A 16,737-nucleotide genomic window follows, 5' to 3' on the forward strand; every position below is an offset into this window, starting at 1 on the left:
AGTCCTTTAACATATCAATTCTTCCTTTTGTGAATAAAGGAACTTATATAAATTTTGGAACTGACTTGGTTATCACTGACAGCAGGAGAAAAAGAAGAAAGTCTGGGGCAATTTAAACAATGAACTTTCCTGCTGGACCCTGTCCTTAGATTACTTGGTTAAAAAAAAAATGACCAATGAAGCCATTGGTAGCCCCTTGTAGCACCAGCACGTATGTATTCCGTCTCATGGAGTAGAGCTTAAATCCACCCAAAATATGCATGCTTTCTCCCATAGCCTATGTGTCAGCATAATATTTACATATGTATACATGTCACCAAGTATATTGAGCAGCAGGTCTCTGTTGTAGGTGATAGGGCTTCTCGCTGGTAACACTGTTTTGATTTTTAGTTTTGACTTTTTGTTTTGTATTTTGTTTTGTTTTAAATTTTTTTTTTGCTTGTTTCCTTTAATTTCCATTTTGTGCTGCTGTGGAAGTATTTTGTTTCTTGCTTTTGTTTTGTTGGTTTTTTGGCTTTTAGTTTTTATTTTAGTTTTTTTTTTTAGATAGAGAGAGAAAAAGATGATATTCATTCATAATATATGAAATATAAATAATATATTACATATTACTTATATATAAACATATACTTGTTTGTACATAATAATAATAGTGTGTGTGTGGTGTGTGAAGTTGAATTCAAATTTGGTGTGTTCTCTTTGCCCCATTACAAATGTCTCCACTCGCATTTCTCATAGAGGCTTAAGTTCAGCCAGTATGAATTTTCTTCTGAGGAACTTTGTGCCTCTAGCTCCTTTGAGGTTGAAAACAGCAAATGCATTTTTCTCAAGGCTTAAACTCTTTGTACTAAACTTTAGTTTGTATAAATATTTTATATACACACACATACTTGTGTGTGTGTATGTGTGTGTGTGTGTACATATGTGTGTGATAGGTGGGTAGGAAGATGGGGAAGAGCTGGGAAGAGGAAATCATTATCAAAGAGTATAGTATAAAAATTAGTTTAAAAAAAAAAAAGTGAAAAGAGAAACAAAAACCTTTCATCAGCTGCAGAGAACACATAAATTTACCAAGGAAGTGGACCTCTTCAAAATAAAAGCAGTGCATCAGAGAGGACAGCTGTGCTCTGCAGCAAGCAGAAAGAGCAGAAAAACACTGAACTGTAATAAGATCTAAAGAGAAGGACACCCTTGGAGACAGTGTCAAAATGCTGCATAAACATGTATTCCATTTTATATGGAATTACAGTCCATAAATTCATATACCACTGTAGTACCAATTATCAATAAAATGGGCAAAACCATAGCCAAACACAATCTAATAATATTCTCTGTTTACTTTAAGTTTTCAAGCACTGGGAAAAATGAAAACTTCAGCAAGTACATGAATTTTCTGTATAAATGATGGAGAATACAGATATGTTAAATGGTTGTGTAAACTAAAGACAAGATACAGAAAAATCAAGACTAGAAAGCCTCCCATCTGTGTGTACATCTATGTGTGCATCTGTGTGTGCATCCATGTGTGCTTGTGTGCTCAAATGCACACAAGTGGGGTGTAGCATTTGGGTTATAAATACATAAATAAATTGATTAAAAATTCAAACAACAAAAAGTAACTTGGAGAAGGATGATTATAATAAATATGAAGGCAGTGAGCCTTTGGATATAATTATGCTTCCTAAATAACAAGAATGTTTCAAATGCTTAGAGATACAGATTCAGAATTTATTGCTACCAATCCTTGTCAGTAAAACTTTGTATAAAGAGTTTTGTTCTTGACTAAAATGTATTTGTTGTTCTCAACCTCAAAGGAGTTTGAGACACAAAGTTTCTCAGAAGAAAATCTGTACTGGCCGAGGTTAAGCCTCCCGGAGGAATTTGATTGGAGATCTCTGCAACGAAGGAGAGAACACACAACAGACTTTGATTTTAACATCACTGAGACTAACATTAGAAGGATTTGTGATCTCTGGTGTAACAGGAAGAACACAAGCTATCCATGTTAATAGATGGCTTTGCCAGAACTTGCTTGTACTTCATAGCATGTTGGAGTTTCACGACATAGAGCAAGGAGCTCACTGAGTTGGGTTTCTGTCCTCCTAAAGAAATTGGGAGATGGATTACACTGGTAAGAAACTGAGCACCTATAAATCCTCAAGGAAAACACACACATACACACACAAACTTTCAATTAAAAGTTTTCTGAAATTGGCCATTAGGATGGCTCAGTGAGTAGAAGAGCTTGACAGCAAATCTGAGGGCACAGTTTTAAGTTCTGGGCCTTTTAACTCAAAGGAGAGAACTCACTCTCACAAGCTGTCCTCTGACCTTCACACCAATTATACAGGTGCATGCGCGCGCGCGCACACACACACACACACACACACACACACACAGAGAGAGAGAGAGAGAGAGAGAGAGAGAGAGAGAGAGAGAGAGAGAGAGAGAGAGTTCTTTTAAGGTTTTCTGAAGTAGATGCTCTAACAAAATGATCCTGGAGTTTACAGCTAGAAAGAGACTTGTCTGAAGATTTGGTCCAGCTGAGAAAATGTTGACACTTTCTTGAGAAATCCAATTGCTGGAAAGAAGACTAACATACAATAAGCAGAAAGGCAAATGTTAATCAATGGCTTTTGATTGGAGAGAGAAAACGTTGCCAAATCCAAATATGCTCCAAGCTAAGGCTCTAAATTCTCCAAGAAAGTAAGGATGGCCCTTAACACCATGTCAATTTTGAAAGTAGGGTTGTGCCATTATGGAAAATATTTCAAAAACTGAGCAGTCCACTATGGAATCACGTATTCTTCAAGTCTACCTGTAGCCTCAATCCTGCTGCTTAAACTCACTCTGCAGAGCTCCTCTGCCCTTCCTTTAGGAACACTCTAAAATCTGTTGATTTGACTCCCTCAATCTGAGATGCTACTGATTACAAATGGTGACTTTCTGCTCCCCATTTCCCTCTTCTATAATAGATCACCTGACTTTGAGAATAATTTCCAAGGATTAGCCATTACAACAAAATTATAATCAGGACAATTGATCTTTATAGAAATATGAAATTAGAAATTGGCTTTCTGCATTGATAGACAAGTGAACTACATGAACAGAAGGAGTCACTAATGAAAATGAAAAGCAATTTCGCTGCCACCTGGCCAGCACGGTATGTTTATCTTCTAATGCCTATGTCCATATATCCCCAAAATTCAAATATTAACATAGACTTGATATTAATAAGGTCAACATGATGCTCTCTTTATTATATTAAAGTGACAGGAGTATTCTTAGCAAACTTGGACATTATAGAAGATATTCAACACATAGCTATTGCATGCAATGTTGAGGCTATTGGAATGACACTGGGAAATGATCATATTCTGAGAACAGAATAAGTTGTAAGTTGTAGTTAAGAGGTGTGATATAACAAAAATTTACTTTCATCTTTTTCCCTTCCTATTGTTTTCATATTTACTCTTTTTTTTTTTTTTTTTTTTTTTGGTAACATGGAGTGAGACCCTCAGGCACAACATTCTGTTAGTTCTTCTGATCCTGTGTTTGTTATTTGTGGTCTGGGTCTCCTTTCTTTCTACCCACCAACATAGTCAAAATGTCTGTATCTATAACTCCTTTTTGTTTGTTACCTACCCATAAAATGCTACCTCGTTCATCTTCCTGTTAGATGTGCAACACTCTGCAGCCTCACCCCCACCTCTTTCTCACCTACTCTTTAATCCATTGCTTTAGATATTTGTTCCCATTCTTCCAAATGCCCTTTAAGAGTTCACCACTGACTTCCTGGTCTTGAAAGACAGTGGCCTTTGCTTTCACCCTTATCTCTTTGAGCTCTTTATATCACCGCTGGTCAGCAGTTTTACCCAGTTAAAGCTCCAGTGAAAGCTTAAAGGTTTCTAATCTAAAGAGCTGTCATTTGGAAGTGTTTAGTTTCATTGCTTTTAGAAACAACTCAGCAGCAATGGAGGAATGTTCCTCTTTGCCAACATCTGCTGTTACCTGCATTTTTTTATCTTAGCCATTCTGATTGGTGTGAGGTGAAATCTCAGGGTCGTTTTGATTTGCCTTTCTCTGATGAGTAAAGATGTTGAACATTTCCTTAAATGTTTCTCAGCCATTCGAGATTCCTCAGTTGAGAATTCTGTCTAGCTCGGTACTCCACTTTTTAATACGGTTATTTGGTTCTCTGGAAACTAACTTCTTGAGTTCTTGTATATTTTGTATATTAGCCCTCTATTGAATGTAGGGTTGTTGGTAAAGATCTTTTCCCAATCTGTGGGTTTGCTGGTGGGACTGCAAGCTGGAAATCAGTCTGTTGGTTCCTGAGAAAATTGGAAATAGTTTTACCTGAAGACCCAGCTATACCACTACTGGGCACTTATAACAAGGACACACGCTCCACTATGTTCATAGCAGCCTTATTTATAACAGCCATAAGCTGAAAACAACCCAGAGGTCCCTCAACAGAAGAATAGATACAGAAAATGAGATACATTTACACAATGGAATACTATTCACCAATTAAAAACAATGACTTCATGGAATTTACAGGCAAATAAATAGAACTAGAAAATATCATCCTGAGTGAGGTAACCCAGTCACAAAAGAACACACATGGTATGTACTCACTGATAAGTACATACTAGCCCAAAAGCTCACAATGTCCATGATATAAACCACAGAACATATGGAGCTTTGAAGGAAGGAAGACCAGAGTGTGGATGTTTCAGTTCTGCATTGAGGGGTGAACAGGATGAACGTGGGAGGTAGAGAGGGTGTGGGACCTGTCAGGGAGAGAGGAGGGAGAAGAAATAATGGGGGCAATATCAGAAACTGGAGGAGATGTGAGAGAGGTACAGAGGGTCAGGGTGTCGAACAAAAATATGTAACAAGGGGGAGGAGGAACTGGGAATAGCCACTGGAGGGTCCCAGACACCAGGGAAGTGTAAGGCTCCCAGCACCCAACAGGGATAACTTTAGCCAAGATGCACAGAGAGGGCAAGATAGAACCTGTAGAGACCACGTCTAGTAAATAAGAAAGCCCTTGGCCAAGGGATGGGGCCCTACACCCATCTCAAAGTTTATAACCCAGAATGAAGAACAGGGACAAAAAATAGAACAGAGAACTGAAGGAAGGGCCAACTGGGGACTGTCCCACCTGGGGACCCATCATGTCTGCAGACACCAAACCCAACACTGTTGCTGTGGTCAAGAGGTACTTGCTGGCAGGAGCCTGGTGTGGCAGTTCCTTGGGAGGTCTGGATGGCAACTGACCAATGCAGACATGGATGCTTGTAGCCAACCATCAGACTGAGCTTAGGAAACCTGGTGCAGGAGGTGGCAAAAGGACTGGAGGAGCGAAAGGGAATTGCAACCCCATTGGACGAACAACATAGGCTGCTGGCCTGACCACCCAGTTCTCCTAGAGACTAGACCACCAACCAAGGGGTGAGCCTGGGGGAATCTATGGCTCCAGATACATATGTAGCAGAGGATGGCGTTTCCTGAAAGCAATAGGAGGGGAGGCCCTTGATCCTGGGGAGGTTTGATGCCCCAGTGTAGGGGGATGCTAAAGCAGACAGGCAGGACAATGTGAGTGGGTGGGGGAGCACCTTCATACAGGCAAAAGGGAGGGGGGAGGGGGATGTGAAATGGGCGATTGGTGGAGGGGTAACTGGGAAGTGGGATATCATGTGAGATGTAAATAAATGGAATTAGTAATAATAATAATAATCAGTAAAGCACATGGCTAACACTGTCTGCTGCCATTTTGTCCAGTGCTACTGCCAGAATGCCACACTGTTGAGATCTATAGATAAAGCAGAAACATAAGCTTTGGAACTGGTACCTATTTCTCACCTGAATATCTGTTCAACTTCACTCCTCAGTATCTCTGAGTCCTTGGAGATTAAAAAGAGAAGAAAAGAAAGAGAGGTTGTATGAATTTGCATTCTGACCTCTTTGCACTTCTCCTGCCTCACTGTGCCAGCCTACCACCTATATCTGCTCTCCCAACTTGGCTATTCCCTTTCATTTTTGCTTTCTTTAGCAATCTGTTTCCTTCATCTTATCTGAAGGCCACAGCTTCAGTCAGTCCTCAGATGTCTGTTACCCTCTGTGAAGTCTCACCAATAGGAATGTAAAACATTTCATGGTCGAGCTTGAACTATATTTTGTTTCTTTCCCTAAACTTCAATTTTATAATGACAAATGATTGCTCGGGTATTTGCCAAACAAAACCAATTGCCTTCTGTCATAACTTTACGGCTTTGTATTTAATGTGACAGGGACCTATAGTAAATGAGGGACATACAGACACACATATGGAGAGGCTGAGATTGAATAGGCCATGCATTCTGATGGCGATTCATCAGTGGCCTGGAAGTTCAACATGTTTATCATATACTGGTAAGCAAGAGGGAAGGTTTATTTTGAGGAGGGAGGCAAGCTTATTGTACACAGCTGAAGAGGAAGGTGGTTGCATTGTATATAACTGAGTGAAGAGGAGGAAGCAATCTCTATAGCTGATTCCTAAATGAGGTCTCTGAATGGGAGCAGTCTCAGGTTTCAGTCACCTAGGAAAAGAAAGCCGTGGTTGATAGTTTCTGCATTCAATGGTTTCACCTAAAGGCCAGTTGTTTATGGCATCCATGCAGAGACCAGAGCAAGACTTTGCTCTTCCTCTAAGCCTAACGCAGGGGAGACCTTTCTATTTTCATGGACCTGAGAGATTGGGGTACTTGACATAGCTGTGCTCATGTCAATAAACTTCATCTACACAGGTCTTCCTTGGCTTACAGACATCCCTATCCACAAAATGCTTCATACAATCTTGTCCATTTTAATATTTGTCCCAGATCTTCAGACTTTACATTAATAAACCTATCATTCTATCATCCTAAAACCTTCTCAAATTCCCAAGTTCATGGGGAAACGACTGTGCACCAAATTCTAAAAACTCTCACCCAGAATTGTTCCTGTCTAAAAGCACTGCAAAGACAAAAATGGAGAAGGGACTAAGGGAAAGGAGGTTCAGTGACCATCCCAAATTAGGATCCAGCTCAAAGGGAGGCTCCAAGGCCTGACACTACTACTGATGCTATGATGTGCTTACAGACAAGAGCCTAGAATGGCTGTCCTCCAAGAAGCTAAACAAGCATCAGAAGGAGTCAGATGCACATACTTAAACCCAGCCAATGGACAGAAGATGGAGACCCCTGTTATGGAATTAGGGAAAAGCTGGAAGAGGCTGAGGAGGAGGGCAGCCCCATGCAAATACCAGCAGTCTCAACTAACCTGGACCCCCAAGATCTCTTAGACGCTGAGCCACCAACCAAGCACCATACACTAACTGATATGAGGCCCCTGACACATATACAACAGAAAAATGCCTGGTCTGGCCTTAATGAGTGAAGGTGCATCTAACTTGAGAGAGACTTGAGGTCCCAGGGAGTGAGGAGGTCTGATGGGGTAGTGGTGGGATGGGGGGCATCCTCTTAGAAAAGGGGGAAGGAATGGGATGAGGAACAGTTGGAGGGCACCAGAAGGGGGATAATGACTGGACTTTAAAAAATATTAACTAATAACAACAACAATAATAATAATGACAAGCCACATGATTTCCTACAATCCAATCCCTCCGTGACTCACCTATGATACTTTTAAAATCACTAATCCGTCTCTAACCTTAATTCAGGTTTTCTGTCCCTTCATAGTTGAAATATGTGGGAAAAACCATAACAACACAAGAAAAACATCCCTGAAAATCATTTTTTCTGATAGACTTTCCCAATCTCAAAGTGCTGTCCTGGTACTCATGTGTGAGACCATCATTCTATAGGAGCAAGTTGAAGCTGGCCTATTCCACATCACTGTCCAGATAAATCTCATAACTACATGTCTACTGGATCACAGATAAGACAAGACTTTGAACAAGTGCACATGGATATACTTCAAGAGCTGACTCTTTCTTCAAAACAGCTAGACTGTTTTTTACTTGTCCCTAGCCTCACAGCCTGGGAAGGTCCCACATGTCCTGTAGCTCCCTTATCTCTGTACCTTTGCACAGGTTGTTCTTCCACTCAGAGCACACTCCATCCTTTGTGTCTATACCTTATTAATTTTTGAAAGTTATGTTACTGGAAATGGCTCCATTCTGTTGAAGCACTCAGCATGGGCTCAGCTAAATGTATATTCACCATGCATTAAGTCCTCTGGATAATTTAGCTAAATATGCACTATGCATTTTTTGTGGAAACATTAGTAACTCACTAAATGCTGGTAGCATTGAAATTCAAATACAGGTCTACTCATATAAAAGTTCCACTGACTAATATATAAATAGTGTTTGCTTGTTATCTCTCAGTGAAATCTATTATTTCCCCCACACACATAATTCACTTATGATTTGCTTTTGTCTTCTATGGGCACGGACAACTTGTCTTCACTGTAAATTATGGTTCCACAATAAAAATAATAGCCCATAATACAGTTATTTGGTAATATCCAAAAAGCTTTCACAGCATAATTTACTGAATCTTGCAGGAACCATATAAAGAAGAGACTTTTATCCTTATTTTACTGAGGGAGAAACTGGGCTATGAAGAAGCAAATTACCCCATGCGCACTTTGCAAAGAGTTCTGTCTATTATCTATTATTTTATTTCCAGGATATAGAAAGCACATGCCTTCTAGATGGGGTTGAATTGATATTTATTAAAATGCTCATCCTTGCTCATCCCTGCCCACATACCAGGCTACTTCAGTCACAATCTTAATATCCCCTGAGCACCAACTTTGCATTGCCACAACTCTAATGTCACCTGTGCTATCATCTCAGTACAGTGTTGTCTACTGTAATCAAGGGCAGGTTGGGAATCAATTCTTTTTCTGAGTCCTGGCTTGTACATGCCTATTCTTTGATCAGCACACAATATTCTACTTCCTGAAGGATAAAACAAAACTTTAAAGCTTTTCCCTTTCTAATAGAATCTCAAAATATTTCTACATCCCTTTTAATATTGGAAAAAAAGGATCCTTGCTTTGAACATCTCCTCTGTAATCAATATTCTTATGCAAGTCACATAAATTATCTAATATAAGATTTTTTTAAGGTTTTATAAGGAAGAATGGAGCCAAAGAAGTCTTTTCCATCAGCCAACATGATGCTTTAGTTCCAAATATTTCTGGTCTATATCTGAGCTGGGCTGTTCTCTGGAAACTTATGAAAGCTCAAATCCAGATGCCTTTGAAAGGTATTATTTGAGGCTATACATCTTAGTGTCCCACAATCAAAACACCAATGCCTTGCTAACATTCTTTTAACTTGAATTATTTGTTCATACTTACACTGTATTTCTTTTAATGCTTTAAAATGTAAATCTTCCTTGCTTCAGTAATCTCTTACTTTTGTAACTTGTGCATTTTACCTCAATGTGAGACACCTGCATTAGCATTATTTTATCCATATTTGGTGTTATGGTGTCTTGTTCATTGGTAAAACTTCTGATACCAAGTATGAAAACCTTAACTTAATCATGTAATTCACTGGGTGAAAGGAGAGATATGATCCTGGCAAGGTATTCTCAGACATCCACAGTTGCTGTGGATACATGCCTAGGTTCATAATGACAAACACACAACAATGGTAAATGAATACCTGCATTTTTTCTTTAAAAAATGGATAAAAATTATTTAGACAATTTTTGAAATAGAAATTGGTACATGTCTTAGTTAGGGTTTTACTGCTGTGAATAGACACCATATCCAATGTAACTCTTATTAGGACAGCATTTAATTGGGGTTGGCTTTCAAGTCCAGTGGTTCAGTCCATTATTATCAAGGCAGGAGCAAGGCAGCATCCAGGCAGACATGGTGCAGGAGGAGTTGAGAATTTCATCTGAGAAATGTTAGAATATTGGCTTCCAGGCAGCTACTATGAGGGACTTAAAGCCCACATGCAGTGACAAACTTCCTCCAAAAAGGCCACACCCACTCCAACAAGGCCACACCTCCAATATTGCCACTCCCTGGGTCAAACATATTCAAATCACCACAGTACATAAGTGATCAGCCAACACCTGATAAACATAGGTGGTGTATGAACACTATAATTTCTTCTAGTGTTAATTCCTTTTACAAGGGTAAGGTGGATCCTGTATCAACTTCAATGATCCTTATAACCTGAATACGTATGAATAATCTTCAGCATTTAAGGGACCAGAAGGAAACACCTTTTCTGTAGCCATGTGATTCCAATCCACAGTGACTTACTAACAGAAGATGATTTTAATGAGTCAACTTTTTTTCTTCATTTATCTTAGAAGCAATTAAAATGAGTATATAAGAAATAAGATTTCTATTGTGGGATTATTAGAAAATTCCTCCTGTGGAGACTACAAGAGTCTGTAAGGTTTCCTTCAGAAAAGGAAAGTATCATCATCATCACCACCATCATCATCATCAAGCATCATAATCATAACTCTCCATCAATTTTCACTTTATTATTTGGGGAAATCTTTCATCTATGGGCAAAGGAGATGACTCAGTAATGAAAGTACTTGTCATACAAACGTATGCACCTTAGTCTCCACCCAGGAATCCACATTTTAAAGTAGGTTTAGTGTAGTGGTTTAAACTTGTAGGTGTGGTGTTGGAGAAGCAAAAACCAGTGTATTCCTGGGGCACAATGCCCAGATGGCCCAACCTACCCAGGGCCATGAGAAACCTTATCTCCATGAGGTGTCCAGCACCTGTGTTACCAAACTTAAGGATCCTTTTTTCAACCTTCATATTCAAGTGCACACACACATGTATACATATACATATGGACCTGAACACACACACACACACACACACACACACACAGAGGCACACATACCCCCTGAATGGAAACTTCTAGTTTCTTTGGAAAGTTAGGTATGTCAAATGATGCTATGCTGGGGCACACAGGTGAAAGAATATCTTGCTAAAGCAAACACATAAAAGACTTTTTTCCTGAAGCAGATACAGGTGAAAGGATATTTGGATATAGCAAACATGTAAAAGGATGCTTGATGAAGGAGTATAAATATGATGCCACAGACAGTGGGAGATGAACAATGAGCATAGGTTTGGTTAGCTCCCCCTCGCCGTTCTTCACTAAAAACACACCTGTATTGGTTCAGCTTACATAGTGTTGTTGAGCTCAACTTGTAATAATGTTGCCATTGAGAGAAATTTGTCAAAGAACTACTCTTGAGATTCCTGTGACAGCTTGCCACTTCAGCAGCCTTGGCTCAGGCCAGTTGGCAAGCCTGGTGGTTTCTTCAGAATTAAACTACAGCTGCCTGGTATCTGCCTGCCGAAAGAACTGGACTGTAGCTGCTGGTTTGTGCCTGGTGTCTGCCTGCCTTGAGGACTGGTCTGCAGCTGCTGAATTATATTTGGTGTTTGCTACAGAAATGAACTGCTGCCAAAGAAGATCAAGCTTGCCCCCAACTAAATATTCCTGAACAGACTCACTTCTGTCACATCCTAATAACTTTTCTCTTCCACTACCTCTGCTAGGTGGTGGCTAGAGGAAAGGTTGAACCTTTATTAAAAGTAGGCTTCAAATAAGTTATACCTACATACCTTTGTCCATAAGAAACATTTAAGAAATATAGCACATAATCTAATACACAAAATATTATAAAATCCAATGTCTTGTTTGTTAAAAAGCAAGGTTGTTTTGATGGATGTGAAACAAAACTTGCTCCTAACTTCTCTGACTTTTAACCTGACAGTGTGGCCTTTAAATTTCTAAATTTCCAACCACAAGGCTGTAAAGCACTGATCAGATAAGAAGTGTTTGGAATGTTAACATCTTACAGTAGGACACATTTTCTAGTGAATAAAGTAAACATTAAATAAAAATTATTTGTGTTATCACAAATTATAAGAATCTTAGAATTTAATGTGAGAATAATTTGGAAAGTAGATAGTTTAATAAGAGAGAATGCACATGATCAGATATCCTATGCTAGTCCTTTAGCGATTTTACAGGTGCATGTATGAACCATTATTGGAGACTTTGTCATTTCAATGAATGCAGTTACTATAACAATGACTGGAACACCAAACCCTTATAGAATATCTGTCTTATTATTTTGGAGACATTGGGTTGTCTTTCTTCTTAAAAAATATGAAATACATGACACTAATTAGCTTTGGAAGTGAGACTGAGAACACAGTTATCTGACAAAATTTATGGCATATGAAAATATGCTCTTCATCTGAACAATGTGTAGAAGCTTGTCAGTCGCTCACTTCTGTTGTTTATAGCTAGCTGAACCTATTGGGAAAGGGTTTTAATGACCAGACTGAGCAGATCAAGAATACACAGAAGTTCAGCATGAGTGGAGATCAGAGCCATAATTCAGTTCCAGCATGTCATAATGTCTTTGTGACTTTGAGACTAACATTGTACATACCATAATAAACTGAAAAAACCCACCAATTTATAGAATATTTTCTAAATGCTACATTTGTCTAATTTTCTTTAACCCCACCCCCCTCCCCATTTCAATACTGTTGCCATTAAAAGCCAACCATACAGGTATAGGTTATGTCTGTTCTTATATCATATGTTAGATGATATAATGGCAAGTTAGGCTTCTGCTTTTACCATGTGCTAATTTCAGCAAATTACTAAGCTCAATTGTGTATCTAATTGTGTGTCAGACTGTATTTCCTTAATGCAAGATATATTTTTTAGCTCACCAAATGGACAGAATATTCAGATCTGTAATTTAAAAGGATTGTTAGTATTGAGCATAGAATTAGTCTTTCATTTGAATTGTAAAAGTAGAAGGAAAATGGAAAAAATACTTAGTGGAGGCTTGAAGAATACATGAGATATTTTTAAACCACTATAAAATAATTTTGCTTCTCACCTCATCCCTCCAATTCAGAGCTCTGCTCACCCATAAAGCTACTTCATCAAGTTGTTAAATATCTCAGTGCCCATAATGACAAACAGAAACTGAAAATGTACCTTCTAAATTAATATTTTAATGGCATACAAGCTGAATTAATTCAAGCAAAAATATAGAAAAGATAGTGCTTCCTATAGTATAACCTCATTTCTCAGTCTTTGTTTTGTTAAGTCATTTTTAAGGTGTAAAAATTATTCTGTACCATGATACATTTTAAGGCCTTTTGTCTCATATGGCCAGTAGAAATTTTAAGTAAAATTCTGACTATACACTTAATTCCATATAAATAAACTTTAAATAGTAACATGTGTTTTGACTTGGTGATTGTCTATGTGAAATTCTAAAAATAAATTTTGGATACAATTTGAACTCTGTGAAATTCTGCTTCAGTTGTGTAAATTTAACCATTTATAACATAGTTAATTATGGCTTGATAGCAGTTCTCCTTTCTATCTAAACTATACCATTGTTAATGTACTGAATAATTCCAACTATAGAGGTAAATTAACATTTAAATTCACTTCATAAAATTATAAACATGATGTAAATTTATGTTCAAATGGATACTCTGGCTTTTCAACCTGAAAGGGAATCAAGGTTCAGGGGCATCTGCCCAGACTGAAGAAAAAAGACAATAGTTTGATCTTCAGTCATAAATGGTTTAACTCAAAGCATGCCCTTACTGGCTTCTGTTTTCAAAATATTTTCTACAGAGATTTTTAAAAACTACTAATAACTACAACACATCAGCAAGAATTAGGGGCCACTAACAAAGGTTTCTAAACACAATGTGAAATCAGATCTTTTTGGAGAGAGTAATGGCATTTTTTGAGCCTCTCCATCAGCAAACAATATTTAACAATAATTAGCCACAGCAATTTCCTGCCTGTGCTTTAATTCATGCATAACACAGAGATTTAAAAAAGGTGCAAGCAGAATCTGTGAAGCAAGTCCACCTATGGGCTGAAAGCTAGATTTGATATCATACATTTTCCTCCATGATCGTCAATCTTTCATGACTACAACAAAATACCTGAAAATGGATAATAGATACCTTTTATCCTTCTTTCTAGTGTCTAAAACATCCAAATAGCATGATGTCCAGTTCTATCACAATATGGTTAAGAGGTCTAAAAGAGACCAGACAAATGTAAACAGGACTCAGCTTATGGTATAGTCTCACTTTTACAATAACTTGCTCTTGATAACTAATAAGGTCTGCAAGAACTGCTTTAATTCCTTCTGAGAGTGATTCCCCTATGAGCTAATTACCTTTCTCAAGATTCACCTCTTACAAATCTACATCCTCTCTGTCAGTTCCCTCAGGGTTTGAACTGCTGCACACAAACCTTTGGGGACCAATCTACATTCAAATTATAGCAGTACAATACTTGCTATCTGTTTTCCTTTCAGCCTTTTGTTAAGCAATTATGCATCTAATAATTTCATATAAACAACACTTACTCTTCATTAAATTTAGAGCTAAATAATAAATTATGAAGAACAAAAAGAACATTGAAGATATACTTAGGCATGTGAGAACACACCTGTGACTTTAACCTAGGAGGTAATACAGGAGGATGGCTGCAAGATTTAAGGCCAGTGTGAACCATAAAGACAGACACTGTCTTAAAGCAAAACACAATTAAACAAAGCAGACATTCCTGGGTAGGATGATGGTCTAGAAGCTGACTTTGTAAGGAGACCACTCAGTATAAGAAATGAATAGCTTCTAGAGGTCAGAGGCACTTGTAGAACAACTGAAAAGTTCTCATAAAACCACAAGCAATTAGCTGAAAAGGAATCAACCAATGCAGGCAGAGTCCCAAACCCCTTCTCTGGCATGGAAAGGACAAGCTGAACCCTTGCTCCAAAGGAAAGCCTGGTGGCCCTGCTGTAAAGGGATTGGCAGTTGTACCAATCAGATGACCCAATGCCCTCAGAAGCCTCAGGTCCAGCTGTGTGTTTCAGTGGATAGGTCAGCAGTAGAGAGGAATTCTGTTTTGTCTCTGTGAGATCATTTGGGTTGTAGGAACAAATTATCTTTCTTGTCTGATTTAAAAGAATAAAAAGTAAGAAAAGGTCTCATCACTTGGAGATGGGGAGCAGAGAACAAAACTCCCATCTTGAGGTGGGGCTCAATAACTGACTCTAACTCTGATTCTTAGTTTGTCTGGTAACCTTTGAAAACATACATTTAGAGATGGTCAGAGTTTCCATTCTCCCTCAAAACTTCCTGACTTGAGCAATTGTAAGGGATTGGGTAACTTAGACAAGGAAAGGGAAGCTAACTGGTTCTTTCCACAAGGGCTGAACCACTTCCCCTATTGGAACCTGTCCCTTTGATGGGAAAAAGCCCATCAATTTGTCTTGGTAGGGAGAATTAGGGAGTTGGCTTTTGCCTATTCCTTTTCCTGTCTGCCTCCTGGGCCAGAGAGACAGAGAAGAATCAAACTGATTCTGCAACCCACACTAGTCCATCACCATCTTGAAAGAGGAGGACTTGCGGGTAAGAGATTAAAAGATGTGCAATTTAACCTGACAGTCCCAGAGTGAAAGAGTACTGAGAGGCAGTTTTAGAGAGTAGGTGGGCCACCTGCTGATATGCTATAAACTCCATGTACCTACAGGCTCAGGGCAGCCAATCATATTAAAATAGATAAAATAGTACATAAAAATTTTAAAAGTTTACTAATTAAAATAATCAATGACTTGAAAGAGGATATAAACAAGCTGATAAATTTAATCCAAGACCTGAAGAGGCTAGCTTAGCCAAATTGATTAGCTTCAGGTTTATTGAGACAATCTGGATCAAATAAAATGAGGGAAAAGATGTCTGAGAAAAACACCCCATAATCTATGACATTCACACACATTTTACACCTTTGTGCATGTACACATAAACACACACACACAGATAGACCAGCATGAATGCAATATTTAAAAAGTCTGGAGTGTGGTCCCTTCCAGTCTGCACCAGCACCTGGTCACCTTGGGCACCGAGTCGGTGGACATCCCCAAGGTCCCGAGAGGACTCTCCACACGATCTTAGGAACCCTGTGAGTGGAACACAACTTCTATTCCATTCCCATCGTGAGACAGCATTAGGGAAGCTGAAAACCCGGCCTGACCAGGGTCACAAGTCCCTTCCGGTCAGCATGAGCACCAGGTCACCTGGGCGAGGAGTCTGAGGATACCCCCAAGGTCCCTAGAGGACAGCTTCTGAGGCAGACCCCATTTCAGGCTCCAGACATCTGGGCACGTACCCTGCCAGAGGACAGGTGTCCTCCCCACCCAGGACGGCTTTCCAGAGCACCTGGGGAAGCCATCTTGGTTCCCACATCCCTCTAAGACTAGTCTGCACATGTGAGAGTGTGGACTACAGAAGCTAACAGCTTCTGGGACAGGCCCTGTTTCAGGCCTTCATCTTCTGCCAGGAGGCAGGTACGAATGCCAGATATCTGTGCACCTTCCCTGCAAGAGGAGAGCTTGCCTGCAGAAAGTGCTCAGATCACTGAAACTCAAGAGAGAGCTAATCTCCCAGATCTGCTGATAGAGGCTAACAGGATCAAGGGAGGAACAAGCTCTAACCAGAGACAACTATAACAACTAACTCCAGAGATTACCAGATGGCAAAAGGCAAACGTAAGAATCTTACTAACAGAAACCAAGACCACTCACCATCATCAGAACACAGCACTCCCACCTCACCCAGTCCTAGGCACCCCAACACACCCAAAAACCTAGACATGGATTTAAAAGCATATCT

This window comes from Mus caroli, chromosome 10, assembly GCF_900094665.2.
Source record: "Mus caroli chromosome 10, CAROLI_EIJ_v1.1, whole genome shotgun sequence".
Taxonomy (NCBI): domain Eukaryota; kingdom Metazoa; phylum Chordata; class Mammalia; order Rodentia; family Muridae; genus Mus; species Mus caroli.